Here is a 16232-nt window from a genome sequence, read left to right as displayed (position 1 = left end):
AAGAGACCTCAGGGTGACACGAGCCAGTTCTTCCATGCTTCAGCCAGGAAGTACCAGTACCACTTCCTCTCAAGGCTCATTGGTTGGAACCAGTCACATGGTCCCACCCAATATTGGGGTGGGGTCTAAGGAATCAGAAGAAGAAATTCAACTTGTGGGTGTTCCATGGAATCTACAAATGCTAAGTTCCAAACACAGGTCTGTATAAAACAGAAAAGTAATCTGTAGAGAGAATTTGAGGCACTGTCAGCATAATTTAAGCAGTGGTTCTCAACCTATAGGTCACGACCCCTTAGGTTTGTATAACATGTATCCTCTAAGTAGAACCGAAATAATCTTACGGTTGGAGGTCACCACAACATGAGGAAAGGATCATAGCACGAGGAAGGTTGAGAACCACTGACTTAGAGAAACCTCTGCCAAATGCCAGGATTTTATTCCTGCAAACTCATAGGGCCAAATCGTGTCTGGGGAAGCCCCAGACATTAAAACAGGTGTGGCAGAAGGACACTTAATGAGCCCTGAAAAAAACTCCTTATAAAACGTTCCTGAACACAGAGACCCCAAACTGCCAAAGTGCAGAGAGTTAAGCACAAACACCTCACATCCCTTCGGCCCCTCCCCTGCCGGCCTCCTCATTCCCTGGTTCATAGACATCGCACCACCAGCCAAGAGTTCATCACATTCGGATGGGGTCTCACAGACACCTCATACCCCCGACAACCAGAAGATAGCCTGGAAGCATTCTTGGGATGTGGAATGAGGTGAGCTCATGATGGGGAGAGGGAAAAGTACCACCGTAGGCTCTCATCACTTGCACGCCTACAGTATCTGAGAATTAGAATTCCCCTGCAAGCCTTGGGCTGTGAAGGGAGAACCATGCATGGCATTTTAATGTATTTGAAGGATTTGGAAAGAAAACACTTTCCCCTTAAATAGTCTACCTGGAGTTTAGGGTATTGGAATTGTGTGGTTGAAGGCACAATTAGCCCTGGCAAGAGCAAAGCCTTGGGCACTACAGTCGTTAGTCCATAGTGCCACTCCAGTCTGGAACACAGTCACCAGATGACATTAAAATGTGAAGCTCACTGGGTTAGGGTGAAGCTCACTGTATGCTTGTCTTTGTGGGAAAGCCCCCTATGATGTGAATTTTAGGCTGAAACCCAAGTGAGGTTTTTGAGAGCCACGGATTAGCCTCACTCTATGACACAATCTCAGGAAGCCCACAGTGCTTCTCTCCACCTCCCCAGAGCCCTCAGTGGGGTTCATGGTGTGGCTTGCAGGGTTCCCAGGGACCCCAGCAATGGCAGCATTCTTGATAACACTGGTGCCAAATCCCAAAGGCAGCAGGGAGGCACAGTACACAGATCTGGATGCCTACATGTGGTGCAAGCAGGTGAAGCTTGAAGCACTGGGCGGTGAGAAGTGGCACCGTCATGGGTACCAATCTCCAACCAAGACTAAGGTGTCTCTAAAGCTACAGAGGACATATCTTCATTCTTCTCCATTCACCGCATGAGACAGGCCAAGTCAGTTAGCCATTGTTTGGTGAGGCACCATGCAAATCCCTGGAAGTAGTCACTAGCCAGAGGAGCTGGGCCCCTGGCTCTGTAGAGCCCCGCCACAGCCCAGGACATAGAACCAGTGATGTGAGGCAGGAAGGGGACACTGCTCTGAAGATCAGGCCGGGGAGGCCTGGAGAGACAGAGCACAGTCTGGCTAGGATGGCTTAGCCTCTGCCCATCTGCATGATTTGAGCAGGGTCTGCAGACTTCCAGGAGTAAAGAGTAAGAAAATTGGTACCAAGGGAAGATGTGCCTCCAAGCCCATCTGTGTTGTACATGGTCTCCACAGACAAGCTCCTAGCCTTCCTTTGCTTCACCCCTGCTGTCCCAGGAAGCTAAATGGATCTGATAAATGATGGGTGTGGGAATATGTACTGGTATGAGCAGCTCAGACACAGGGCTCTTCCTCAGGGAGGGCTGAGCTGTCTGCTGGGAGCTCACTTCACTTAGCCTTGCTAGCCCTGGGGGAAGGAGCCCTTCTTATCAGGGGACATTTCTATTATCTTAGCTGTATATCCCAGCACCCAGACAGACAGAAGGAGCTGTCCATTCCCTGCCCCCAACTTTGCCCTGGGGCCTGTGCAATGGAACCACAACCTTTAAGTGCTCATGAGTCATTCCAGATCTAGAATCTTGTTTTGAACTTAACCCTCAGCATCCCTAGCATGGCTACTGAGGGCAGTTTCAGAAGCCAGCTTTGAAAGTCAGTATGGATATCAGGTAATGTGCAGGGGAGTCCCTGGGACGGGCGGAACCACCCACCCCTCTGCCTGGGGAGGGAGCACAGGATCTCACTTCAGCAGCAGGAGGCAAGGAGACCTGAAGGTGGCCCTGGGTAGCAGGACCCCAGGGTGGTGGTGAGGATACATAGTCGCTATTTGATGAAGCTAAGGTCCCTGCATCTTCCTCTAAGCACTGTAAGTATCCACAGTACCTTCCTTCTAGGGAGGAGTTAGGCTTCCCAGCTTTACCCTAAGACTCCTGAGAGGAGGGAAGTGGCTGGAAGGGGGTCAGATAAGCAGGGTGATGGAGGGAGGGGCTGACGGCAGTTAACGCTGGGTGAGACAGACCGAAACCAGAGCTACCAGTCTTATCAGCTGTCAATCACTGGAGTCCTGGAGATGCAAAAGGGAAAAAACGACCACAGTTATGTGCATCATCTCACGGCTGGCAAGGCAGAAACAACAAGCCCCTCAGTCTATGGCCTGGGAGACAGAGCATCTGTGCCCTTCCCCAGGGCCCTCTCAAATGCCCATGGAGCCAGGAATACATCTTATCCCTCAGTGGGCTTAGGGCTCCTCTCCAGCCAGGCCTCTAGAAAATTCTTTGTCTCAAGTGCTAAATGTTTTCCCTGATATGTCTTCAAAATCCCACACCTTCTGGCTCTGCTGGAATTAGGGGATGAGGCGTGCCGAAAGCCGCTGGGCGGTCTCTGCCTCTCGTTGCATATAGCGCTGTGTCCTTTATTCTCTCTCCCTTTCCATTCTGTCTTTTCTCTCCTGATTTTTCCTGTTTAATGTCAAGTAAGCCAGCCAGGCTCCTCAGAGACCCACAGCTGCAGAAGCAAGCAGGAGTGGATTTTAAATCAGCAGAGAATTTTAGAAGTGACTCAAATGGAAAAAAGAGCTGGTATGTGACCCTGGGACTCTGCTGCTCCCACCAAGTGCAAAGCGCCCACCCTGTACGTGGATGCCCTGTATGCATGGGTCTTTGTGTGCATAGAACTCTGTGTGTGCAAAACTCCCACTGTAGGCATGGAGTCCTATGTGTGCAAAGCTCCCACTGTGTGCACACATCCCTATTTGTACAGAGCTCCCACTGTGTGTATGGATTCTCATGTGTGCACGACTCTCCTGTGTGCATTGATTTCCATATGTGTGTGAATCCCCACATGCACAGATTCCCATGTGTGCACAACTCTCAATATGGACAAGGACACTTGTCTTTGTACAGCTCCTCACGTATGAATGGATCCCCATTGTACACAGCTCCTACTGTGTGCACACGGATTCCCACCTGCACAGTTTATTGTGCATTGCTCCCTATGTGTACACACGTTACCTTCATGTGAATAGAGATACATGTGTGCAGATGCTCTTGTGTGCATGAATTCTCCCACATGTATAGACCCTACATGGATGCCCCTATGTATGCAGACTTGTACTCCTACAAAGGAGTACAAACTATTCATAGGGCATTTCCACAGGAGGAAAGGGTCATAACTTCCCCGCAGTCCAGTCAATAAAGCAGGAGTCAGTGAAGCCCAGAATGTCTCCTAGGCTCTTCCAACACTGCTCCAGGGAACACAGAAGATGGTGGAGGCTGAGGTACAGCTCAGCAGGAGGGCACTTGCCTAGCAGACTTGGTTTGCTTATTCAGCCCCACAACCCAGCTTAATGAGCAAAGAAATTCTGGAGAGTGGAGACTCAGAAACTCCAAACCCTTGCTCAATTACCTGGTAAGCAGGACCAAGACAGAGAACATGGAAGGAAAATCTATACCATGTCACTCCTAACTAGAAGAACCAGTGTTGAAGTTTCTTGCTTGCTGTGAAACCCTGGCATTCCCTGGCTGGCTGCTCTCTTTGCCTGAGCAGACCATCCTGGAGGGTCACACCTGGCTTAGGAAACCTGATCCTGGATGCCCAGCTTTCTGGCAAAGAAACTCAGAAACCATGGTTATATTTTGTTTTTGAAAACCTTTGTCCTTGGAGGACTTTCAAAATTAAGTTCTTACCTCCCAGTGTTCCAAACAGACCCCTTCAACCCCCTCATCACAAAGCAAACAGCAGGCTGTGTGTTGCAGCACTCTGTGGTCCTACAGGAGTGTAGCTCAGGGTCTGAGTGTTTTTACAGGCCGCTAGCTCCTGGTTGGATGACAGGGTGCAGAAAGAGGCAACACTCAGTCACAAGGCCAGTGGGAGCCTTAGGGAGGCTGGGATGAGAGCAACAGGCTTCAGTTCCTACATGCTTCCCAAGGACGGACTGTTCTGTAAGGCAGGGCATCCTGGCACAGCGAGGGACACCGGGGTTTTGTTTCTGTTGAGGCCACAGTATGAAAGTAGAAAACCATGATGATGCGTTTTCCAGCCCTCCTTTCTGTTGGATGGCCTCAGAGGTTCTGAGAATGCAAGTCAGCTCAGGTGGGCCCCTGAGCCTCAGAGGGGCTGGGACTCCATGCCCTCAAGCCACACCACACAGCTGAGTTCACTCCATGTTCTCAAGCCACACCACACAGCTGAGTTCATCCAAGACCTGGGCTTGGAGTGGGACAGGGTCAGGAGCCTGAAAAGTCTCTACATCCTGGCTTTCTGTATGACCCTTCAACAAGGGTGCAGGAGAAGGTGGGGGAAGTAGAGGCTGGCATGGCTGGGAAATGCAAGCCCTCAGAGGGAGGACCCTTCTCCTCCCTGAAGCTGGGAAATCCCTGCATTCCATCAGAAGGGCACGTTGTTTCCTCCAGGAATGTAGGTACAAGATGCTCATAGAAGTTGTGCAGGTGAACGGATGGGGGCCACTCAGGCTGGGGAGTGGCACTGAGCTGAGATGGGATGAAATAGAAGACCTCACAGCAAGACAGCTTGCCTAGTCTGATTCAGGGCAGCAACCTGGACTTTCCTAAACATACTCTTCTCTCGAGACAGTAAGGTTCCTGGAACTTAAGAGGCCTTGTAAGAGCCCCCAAGAAGTCTCTTCTCTCTGGGACACTACCCGGCAGCCCAGGCAGGCTGAGGTCATGACTGAGCAAGGGAAGGAGCGGACAGATGGCTGAGGCAGCGATGGGTATAGGCAATAGGGGACATATATAAGGCTGGTGAGAGATGAGCCCTGGGTGAGTCTGGCCAGTGCCCCACACTCACTCAACATGATGTTAATTATGAGTAATGGTCCAATATGTCAGTGGCCTGGGTTGGATCTGCGGCTCGCTCTGTCTGCACACACAGCATGCACTCTCCCCAGAGAACCCACTCCTGCCGACTTCACATCAGTCCACTTAGTGGTCACTGTCCATCCCAGACTCTATTTACTCTGCTGTCAGCTAGTCCTTCACAATCCATCTTTGTCCGTTCCCCTTAGCAAGCTGCCACACCCCATCTGTACCCAAGTAGCATCCTTCCCTCTGTGTATTCAAAGGGCCTCCTGTGAGCACTGTCTGATGGACCAGCTCCCCCAAAGATGTATACACACACACACACACACACACACACACACACACACACACACACACACACACGGGGGGGGGGGAAGAACCACCTGCAAGCCTCCTGCACACCACTAACGGGGTCCTGGTCTTCTCAGGGATGTTTTTCAGCAGGGCATATTGGTGTAGAGCAGGGGCCACAGGGCAGGGGGAGGCAGGGCTGTGTAAGGCACTGGAGTAGCAGGTCTGTCAGGGAAGGCACACATGGGTGAGGGTTGTCATACAACGAAGGGGATTCTGAGAGTCAGACATACTCAGTTCTGAGAGAATGCGCTGCTATTGTCCCTCACTAGCGGGGAACCCATTTTCAAGTTCTTCCATCACTGAGATCACCGAGACAGGGCCGATCCCAAGCCCTCCCTTAAGAAGCTCCAGTCAGGTAAGGCAAGATCAGACCCCAGTGAGCCAGGGGAGCAGGCAGGCCGTGTCTTCTCAGGATGGGTCACACTCAGACTCGGGCCTTTCTGTGTCTGGGGAACCTGCCTCCAAGCAAAGCACATGGGACAGCTTGATCATACAAGAGTGTCTTTCTGGGTTGCATTATGACCTCACTTTTTATGACTTGGGTGTTTCAGCCCCTAGAGTGAGGTCACATGCTCCTTCATCTAACACACCCATCCTTACCACTGTCTGCAACATTAACACTTAAAATTCAAAGGCAGTCACCTCCAGAAGGTGGCCTACTCTAAAGAGAGGTGTGCAGACACCCCCCCACCCCTACCCCCGGCTATGAGGCCTGCATCCTTCTGTCTTCACTAAATTTGTCCCAGTGGTCACAGGCAGCTACTAGAGAGCACTGGAAACTTAACTTCACATAGTCGCTATTGTTCTTGGAGGAACACTCTCCTTGTGTGGCATCTCCTGAAGAGGCAGACTCCAGAGTGGGGCGGACAGCACCTGGGAAAAAGATTGGGTCCTGGCTGCTACTTGCTATGTCAGAGCTGAGGGCAGGAGTGGAGTCAGATCCCTCCCAGCTGGACTCTGACAATGACCAGAACTCTGCACATTGAGCAGGTCTGTGGATTCCCAGGGCCTTAATAAGCCAGGGACCCCCTGGATCGGTGGGTGGGTGGAGGGCTGTCTGCTTCTGCTTTTCAGGATGCCTGAGGGCACACTTGTTGGCTACTGGTGAACATACAGGGAGGGCTGTAGGGAAGGTACAGTGTGGGGCTAATTCCGCAAGAGAAGGTGAGCTCTGACAGAGCACACCGTGGCCCACTCATGACGAAGAGCTGAGGCAAGGACTGGGAAATGTGTAGGGGGAGGACACCCAACACACAGGGTCCGGCTTTCTACCCTCCCTGCCTGTCTTCACCATTCCGTTTACTGAGTGTGAGCTCATGATACGGGGAGTGACAATGCAGCCCTTCTCGCAGGGGCCACCCTGTCCCCTTCGCCTTACACATGCATGCGACAAGTATTAGCTTGCTCTTGAGGGCTCCATGGCTCACACCATTCATTTCCCATGTGCTCCCCAACATGTACCCAGATGGTTTATACAGTGTCCCCGAAACAGCATCAGCAGCTGAAGACCCCTCCTTACTCCTTGGCATAAATCTCCATACTTTCCCTGTCCCAACTATCAGAGTCACCAGAGCAGAGTGTTGCAGCTTTGATATTGCTACTATATGACTGGGTAAAAAAAATAAAACACTCAGTGATGAGTTCCCACACAACCCATCGTAAGCAGAACTGGTCATTCAGAACCACCTTCCGCTGTATTCCCAGCTGAGTCTTCTCTGTATATAGAAATCTGCCACATTTCTCGTTAGGTAGGATCTAAATTTTCTTTTAGGTTGCATTGTTTTGCATGCTTGCACATGTGTGTGTGCGCGCACAAGTCAGAGGATAGCCTCAGGTGTCTTTCCTGAGGCACTACTCCCCTTCCTTTTGAGAGAGGCCCTCTTCCTGGCCTTGGGTTCGATGAGTAGGCTAGGCTGTCAATACCTAGAGGTCTACCTGCTCCTGTCCCCAGCACTGGGATTACAGCACATAACATCACCATGCTTGGTTTTATGTTGTTGTTGTTTGTTTGTTTAATATGAGTCCTTCTCATGCTAGCAAGACAAACACTTTACTGGCTGGGCCATTTCCCTAGCTAGCCCTAGTCTTCATTTCTGTGGCTCACAACTTTTTGGCTCACGATAGGTAGAAGTTGTCTATTGCTAAAGTGTGTGAAAGACTGTTGAACTCTGTCCTTATGACAGAGTTCATGGTCATGGGTCCTTCCGATTCTGAATAACACTGGGTGGGGAGCAGAGCTCCTGACAGACAATTGTATCATCTACAAATATTTATTTATCTTGTACTCTTCAGCAGTCCTGTTAGTGTTTTTCACTTCTGTGGAGTTACTTTATCTTATTATTTTTCAAATTAACATGTGAGATCTTAGAAGCCACTGTGGCATTTTTGAGCAAAGTGTGCTTTGCTGATTCTCTCTCTCTTACCATCACCTGTGAGATTACTTTTAAAGACAAAAACAGTCTTACCAGACACCCTTGCTGACTCAACACAGAGCTGCTCACAGCTCTGAGACAGGAAGAGGCTCCCGTTAGAAGGCGGGAGGTTTAAGTAGCAGAGGGATTGTTCCAGAAGTACTGTTGCCACACAGAGCTTCAGGAGGCCAACATGCCTACGATCTCCTCTGACTATAGAAGTGGTATGGAGAACTTTCAATGCAATTGCCCCCATAATCTCATAGAGAGTGGCACTATTAGGAGGTGTGGCTTTGTTGGAGGAAGTGTGTCACTGTGGGGCAGGCTTTGAGGTTTCCTATGCTCAGGATACTGCCCAGTGTCTCAGTCAACTTTCTGTTGCCTGCAAAATGTAGGAATCTCAGCTACTCCTCCAGCACCATGGCTGCCTGCATGCTACAATGCTCTCCGCCATGATGATAATGGACTGAACTCTCTGAAACTCTAAATGAGCCCCTGCAATTAAATGTTTTCCTTTATAAGAGTTGCCGTGGTCATAATGTCTTTTCACAGCAATAAAAACCCTAAGACATGCCAATTTTGGGGCAGTGGTGGTGCATGGTTTTAATTAGCAGGCAGTGGCAGGTGGATCTGAGTTCAAGGCCAGCCTGGTTTAAAGAGTTCCAGGATAGCCAGAGATACGCAGAGAAACCCTGCCTTGAACCCCTCCCCCAACAAAAAGACAATTGACATAAGTGATCAAAAGAACATGAATACTTTGGATGCTCCTTAGTACATTTTACCAAAATGTGTTACAAATTTTGCAAATATATCAATGCCAAACTACCTTTATATCCGGTAAATAAACCCTCCTTTTTCCCAACGATGATTTAGAAAGATTGATACATTTTTTTTTCTTGCAACTAGAATTTAAGCTTCTGGGGAGGTTGATTTCTTTTGCCTCTGTTGGGTCCCTTGATGGTCTTGGGATGGGCTGTGGTGGGCTCTTGGGGACTCACACGCTTTTTTTTCTGATCTGTTCTCTGTCGTGTTGACATTTCATAGATGAGGGCTTTGTCTCAGCCACTGCTGGTGACTCCCCACGCTGCCTAATACTGGGGTGCATGGGGTAAAGGGAGCAGGGTGCAAGCTGTCCGGCTGGGCATCTCCACCCTCCTTGGTATCCTCTTCACCATCTGCTAGTTTTCATGCATCATACGTATGTGAGCAAAATATTTTATTTTTATTCATGTGTATGCATATGAACATGTGGGGCAAGTGCCTATGGAGGCCGGAAGAGGACATTGGATCACTGGAGCTTGTGTTACAGGAGGTTGTGAGTGGGTGCTGGGAACAGAACTCCAATCCTCTGCGAGAACACTGTATTTGCTGTTGAGATGAGGTCTCACTGTGTTTCTGAGCTGGCTTGGACCTTACTATGTAGTTGAGGCTGGCCTTGAGCCTTACTTATACATTTATTGGGGATGTTTATATGTGTACATACATGCATGCAGATGTGTGTGTGTGCACTTATGTGAACAGGATGGGACAGAGTTTTCTTCTCCTGTTGCTCTCTTCCTTATTTTGTGAAACAGGATCTCTCTCTGGATCTCTTCGTTAGGCTAGACTGGTTGAATTGTGAGCTCCAGGGATCCCACAGTCTCTGCCTCTGCAGTGCTGTGGACACCACCACACCTGGCTTGGGCCTCCTAATATCGAGCTTCTTGGCAGTAAGTACCGAAGTCTCTAATGGGCACAGATTACCACTGTCTAGGTTTCTTTCTTCACAGAAGCCCTGTCTCCACAGCCAGTTACGGGGCTGGAGACTTGAACCCTGACCTGGGGCCTGGGCCCTTCCCTCCAGCCGACTAACAGTCCATAAAGCCAGTGGGGACCAGCCACCTCCTTTGTCTTTTCTTCCTTTATTGCATCAGAATCTTCTAAAGTAAACTTTCACCCAGCCAGGACTGTGCTAGGCCAGAGGGCTTTGCCAGGGATCTGTGAGGTAACTTTCCATCTGTTTGTTTATGCTTTGCTACTTGGGGACAGGGGAGAAAGGCACAGGGACCCAGGACTCCTAGAAGTTCAGCCAGTGTCTGACATCATGGGAATTTGCATGGCCTGACTCATGGTGTCCCTTGGTTGAGGGAGTAGGGCTCCTGTGTCACCAGGAATTTGGGCCTTGCAGCCAATGGAAGCCCAGCCCTTGAAGATGGTGTTAAACCCCATAGTTTACAGCTACATAGAGCACAAAACCACAGGGACCCTCTGTGGAAATGCTGGCCAGCATCACGGGGTCTTCCAAATTTCCTCTCTTTCATCTCTTGGCTGAGTCCACCTTCATCCAGCAAGGAAGCTGCCATAACATATCCATCCCAATAGGCAGCACAGTCAGAGGGGTCCTGGGGTGACCCCCTCTTCTGCTGTGTGCTGAAGGTGACACCCCCTTCTCCTGCCATCAGGACTCCTTGAAGGGCTGGCTGCTGGCCACCATGTCTCAACACGGAGAAGGAAAATAAAACTGAGTTCTCTGTGGCCTGGAAGACAGACTCCAGCTGTCCCACCCCCTCCCTGGCTTGCCCAGTTAGATCAAACCAACTTAAAGGAGGGGACTCCAACAACTGTCTTTCATAGCATCTGTATTGTTTCTGGAGCCGGCTAGTGGCAAGAGCACAGGGAATCCACTCAGGCTGTGATACTCTGTGGTTCTCTGTCCTCCAGTCAGTGACTTCCCTAATGGACTTCATTATGCTTCTCTGTAGTCGTGAACAGAGCCTATGTGAGGACAGTTAGCCACAAGGAGGGTACTGTTGTGTCAGAGAGAACACAAAACCCAGAATGTAGCTGTAGGAGTCTACTCAGGTCTGGAGTCTGATGCTATGGGGACCCAGCTACCTCACCTTCCTGGATCACCATGTGATACAAGGAGCTTTGTGAGCATCAAGAAGTGTGATAGACGGGTCTTGAAGAGACATTTGCAAACCTTGCTTGTTGTCACAGTATTCGTGAAAGTCAAAAGTGGGAAGCAGGCAAATGTCCATTAACAGAGCAGTGAAGGTGTGTAATGCTGTACGACATGGAATATCACTTAGCCTTAAAAAGGAAATCCTGGCATAATTGCAGGCTGGGTGGACTTTGAGGTATATGCTAATGAAATAATCTAGTCACACAATAATAAATATTGCAGGATTCCTGTCCTATGAGGTCCCCAGACAGAGAAAGTAGAATGGTACCAAGAGCTGGAACACAGGAGGTGGGAAGCTGGTGTTTAGTAAGTAGTTTAGTAAGTACTAAGTTTCAGCCTTGGGGACGAGGGTGTGGAGATGGGTAGACTGATGGTTATAACAGTGTGACTGGAATCACCCATCGAAAAAGGAGTACAAGTATGGGCTGTACCACAGAACCACACACCTCAGAAAACAGCATGAGTGTGGTCAGTGCCGCAGAACCACACACCTAAACTACAGAGTGAGCATGTTGGTGCCACAAAACCACACCTAAAAACAATCAGCATGAGTGTGTTTGGTGCCATAGAACCACACACCTAAAAAAAAAAAAAACCAACCAGCATGAGTGTGGCCAGTGCCACAGAACCACACACCTAAAATACAGAGTAAGTATGATTAGTGCCACAGAATTGCACACCTAAAATACAGAGTGAACAAGGTCAGTGAGACAGAACTACACACACACACACACACACACACACACACAGCATGAATGTGGTCGGTACCATAGAACCATACACCAAAAACAAAAGAATGAACATGGCCAATGCCAGAGAACCACACACCTAAAACACTGCAAGGTTGGCAAACTTTATACTGTGTTTTATAACTGAAAACAACAGGAGATGTCCCTGCCATGGTAACTGTAAGGCAGATGACTCACGGGCAGGGTCTGCACAACAGGTCTTGACATCCCCAGACCCTCTATGACCTGTTGGCATCACAGCTCTAGAAGAGTCTCCAGTCAGAGTTCCTGGGTCAGTTCTAGGTGTTCAGTGTCAACTTTGTGCCCTTGAGAGCCAAGGCTAGCCCAAGTGAAGATCATTTTTTCCCACCCATCTGAACTTCAGCCCAGGGAAACAGTATCATGGGCTACCATGGTAAGATCTGGCTGGGCAATGATCTGTGCTGTAGACCAGGGCTGAGGCCAAGACAGTGTGGGGTTTGGTAGATCAGAACAGTGGCCTTAGGTGTATACCCTGTGCATGTCAGGTCGTCTAGCAATTTCTAACCTGAAGTAGAGCTACAGATATCCAAGAGAGAAGGCTGGGGCTGTGCAGTGACTGGAGGCTGGGTGTGCCGTTCATTGAGCTGGGTGATTGCGTCTACCTGTGGATGAAGAGAAGGACAGGCGTATTCAGGAGCAGGCATGGGGTTCCCACACATGCTCACAACACTTCTGACAGTTGGATAGTTAGCTGGACAGGTGACCAATGCTGGCTCCATCCATAGAAATCTTCATGTCCTGAACTCATGGCCGGAGTACACACTGGGGACAGTATAGAATGGCTGGCATTACTGGCAGAGCCTTGAGCTCTGGGCCTTTCTGTCTTTGAGAGATTTGTGAACTGGACCTGTCAGGAATGGTCTTCAAACCTGGTGTCAGAGATGAGGACTAGAAAGACGTGGCTCTTTGCTCTCTCGAGGGAAGTTGAGGTCTAAAATCCTCATTTGATGTTGCTGTCTCCAGAGCCAGCCTGGAGACAGTTCGCTACCACACACCAGTTCAGAACCACGTCATCGGTACACGGCACACTCTAAACTTGCTGCGGGTGGCTCCGGGTGGCTTCGTTCTGAGAGCACCATTATCCCTCCTCACTTCCACATTGTTGGACATTAATTACATCCTGTTATTTCACAGCAGAGCAGAAAACGCTAAGGAGGGAAGTACCATAGGACGTGTTTCTTTTGCCCAGACATCCACGTCTGAAAGCTTTGGCGTGATTCCTGTGTAGTTGGGTGACTTTTCCCCGAAAACCGGTTTACACCTGTCCATCCATTCCACCTGCCAGCAGGTGTCTGTCTTCAGTGACTTCAGCCATGGCAGGCTGCTGCTTCCCTGGGTACCTGAGGAGGCTCCTCCATGACCAGGTCATCTCCCCAATACTTGCTATTGTTTGCTTTTATTTGCCTTTGCTAGAAGCTTCCTGCTGGGGGTGAGGTGCAATCTCATGGTGGTTTGCATTTACACTTCTCTGAACGTCAGCCACGGTGTTAAGCATCTCATAGGCTTGCTGGTCATTTCTTTCTCTTTGGAGAAATGTCTATCCAAACTTTGCCTCAGTTTTTTACTCAGCTTGTCTGATTTAAATTGTTGAATCTTTGGAATTATTTACATATTCTGCATATTAACTCTTGTGTGCAAGTATATGTGCGTATGTGTGTATCTATGTGTATGTGTATGTATATGTGTGCCATGTGTGTACATGTGTGTATTTATGTATTTGTGTGTATGCACATGTGTATGGTATGTGTGTGTATGTGTGTGTATATGTGTGTGTGTATCTATGTGTGTGTGTATGTATAAGTGTGCCATGTGTACATGTGTGTATTTATGTATTTGTGTGTATGCATATGTGTATGGTATGTGTGTCTATATGTGCGCACATGTGTGTAAGTATGTGTGTACATGTGTGTACATTTATGTGTTTATGTGTGCATATGTGTGTGCATGTGTATATGTATGTTTGTGTGTACTTGTGTGTTTACATGTGGATGGTATGTGTGTGTATGTGTGTGTATATGTGTGTGTGTATCTATGTGTGTGTGTATGTATATGTGTGCCGTGTGTGTACATGTGTGTATTTATGTATTTGTGTGTATGCACATGTGTATGGTATGTGTGTGTATATGTGTGTGTGTATCTATGTGTATGTGTATGTATATGTGTGCCGTGTGTACATGTGTGTATTTATGTATTTGTGTGTATGCACATGTGTATGGTATGTGTGTGTATGTATGTATATGTGTGTGTGTATCTATGTGTGTGTCCTCACCATGTGGATGCAGAAGTTGATGCTGGGTGTCCTCCTCTTTGTTCTGCACCTTATTATTTGAGATGGAATCTCCACAGAATCTAAATTCACTGTCGGCTGTGAGATCTGTGTCTGCTCCACAGTGCTGGGGTTACAGGTGTGTTTCCCCACACCCAGCTTTTTATGCGGTGCTGGGGATTGCTTCTCGGGCCACATCCCCAACCCTTAGGTCTTAAATCAGATTTATGATTTGTGAGTGTTTCTTCCCATCCCATGTGTGACGCTTTTATTGTTCTCAGATCTTTCCATGCACAGAAGTTTTAAGGCTTCGTGGTACCAGACTGCTTTTGCCTTGATTGTCTGCCTCTCATCAGGTTTGCTGCGAGCCCAGATTGCTTTTTCAGAGAATGCAAACCTCTGTTTCCCTAGCAGCACGTGGACAGCAACAGCAACAACCTGGACCAGTCCTCTTTTCCCATTAAATTCCTTCCTTAAATTGCTGCTCTCCACAGCACTAGGAGTCAGCTAGAGTAGACCTTCTGCTCATTCCAAGTGTGGCTTTGCTGGACTTTTCTCTCTGTTTAGTCCTCCCTACACTCACCTTTTGCAAGGAAACATTTAAATCATTTGCTTGCCATGCACCACTCCTGACAACCTGCCGTTTCACCATCCCCATAGCCTACTCTCAGGGTGCTGATCCCACCAGAGTCCCCAGTCCAGGAGAGGCTAAGCCATCAAGCTCTCTCCTTCTTTATCCCACATATCCTCAAATATCAGAGTGACCCAAGCCTCACACCACCCTATGGGACACAGAGTGATTGATTCTCTCCTTATTTGTGGCCCGGACACCTGATGCCTACTGACCCCTTTGAGACCTACTTTCTTCCTCTTGAAACTCACTCTGTCATAAACTGTTCTAGGGCATGACATCAGCAAAGGCTGCACTGAGAATGTGGCTTGTCACAGATGCAGTCACCCAGCGTCCCTTCTCCCCCAACCCCAGCAAATGGCACTTGGGTTTCCTGGGAGGTAGCTTGGAAGGTGACTGGCAGCTGGTGTGGCTGTACCCCTAAGTGCAGTGGGCTGGACCCCTTGCTCTGTGGAGACTCCAGTGAGCAGGAAAGTCCCAAGAGTTTCTCTTTTCAAACCCTGCCTGACTGTAGGATTCAATGAAGCCCAGTGTATACCACAGCGGCTCCCAGGGAAGCATACTGGAAGCATGCAACCCCCGCCCCCCCCCCGTGTCAGTTCCTCCCTGACCTCTGTTCTGGACTGTCGTGCTCCATGAGGTACCGGGGCCTTTCCCTCAAGGGATCGGGAGCCAGGGGCAGCAAGCCACAGCTGGCCCAGTACACCTGGACTGCAGAGGCTGGTGTCAGCAGAGCTGACTCTTCAGTGGTCACCATGCAGACAGGAAGGTGACTGGGCAATGCCAGCTGTCTTATCAGGCTGAAGTTTTCCTGGGAACTTTGGTTCTATCACATCCATCCTTGGCTTGTGCTTCCTCCAGACGGGGTCTCTGGCACTGCCTGCTGCTGCCGGTCTTTAGCTTTGGCCCATCTCCTGCAGCTCTCGCTCATCCTTCTGTTTGGTCTGTTTGGTCCTAGAACCATGCCCAAAGCCACCCTTGGCTTTCTGCGGGCCACAATCCCCCACCCCCGTGCACCTTACACTCTCTGCTGACCCTGAAGCCCCTGCCTCATCAGTTTCTAATTCTCAGCTGGCCACTGGGGAAGCTTGACGTGAGCACACACACATGTCCAGTCTGTGTGTGGGACTCAGCCACCCCTCTGTACACATACTAACCCCTTAGATGTCCTCCTGTCCATGTCTCACTGCCTGGGGAAGGCAGCCAGAGGAGCACTTACAAATGACCCTGACAGCGGCCCACTGCATGTCATGGCTAAGGACAATCACTAGAGGGCGTTCTGAGGCCAGGCAGCCTAGGCAGTTACAGTAAGCGCCAAGAGGGATGACAAGAGCTCCCCCGTGGGTGGAGGTGGCTTCTGGAGAAGGCCAGAGGGGTGTTCTAGCTAGGCTGCAGGAGAGCAGAGTTGCAGACCATGGGAA

The 16232-nt window shown here is 49.4% G+C and overlaps 1 protein-coding gene and 1 long non-coding RNA gene across 3 annotated transcripts in view; one reads left to right on the top strand and one right to left on the bottom strand.

Moving 5' to 3' along the window:
- The window catches only part of LOC113833602, a 39818-nt gene that overhangs the window by 667 nt on the left and 22919 nt on the right, over positions 1-16232 (top strand). The gene's annotated exons all lie outside the window — the stretch shown is intronic.
- Positions 1-16232, bottom strand: part of LOC113831658 (twist-related protein 2) — a 48597-nt gene that overhangs the window by 16522 nt on the left and 15843 nt on the right. The window contains exon 2 of one of the 2 annotated variants that reach the window (XR_003481596.2): positions 12420-12516. The exons of the other annotated variant lie outside the window; for it this stretch is intronic. The gene's annotated coding sequence lies outside the window, so the exon portion shown is untranslated. The remainder of the gene's footprint in view (positions 1-12419; positions 12517-16232) is intronic. 2 annotated transcript variants of the gene reach the window in all.

Source organism: Cricetulus griseus, chromosome 2 (genome assembly GCF_003668045.3).
Source record: "Cricetulus griseus strain 17A/GY chromosome 2, alternate assembly CriGri-PICRH-1.0, whole genome shotgun sequence".
Classification (NCBI taxonomy): domain Eukaryota; kingdom Metazoa; phylum Chordata; class Mammalia; order Rodentia; family Cricetidae; genus Cricetulus; species Cricetulus griseus.
The sequence above is the reverse complement of the archived record's forward strand: the minus strand, read 5'-3'. Positions and strand labels throughout refer to the sequence as shown.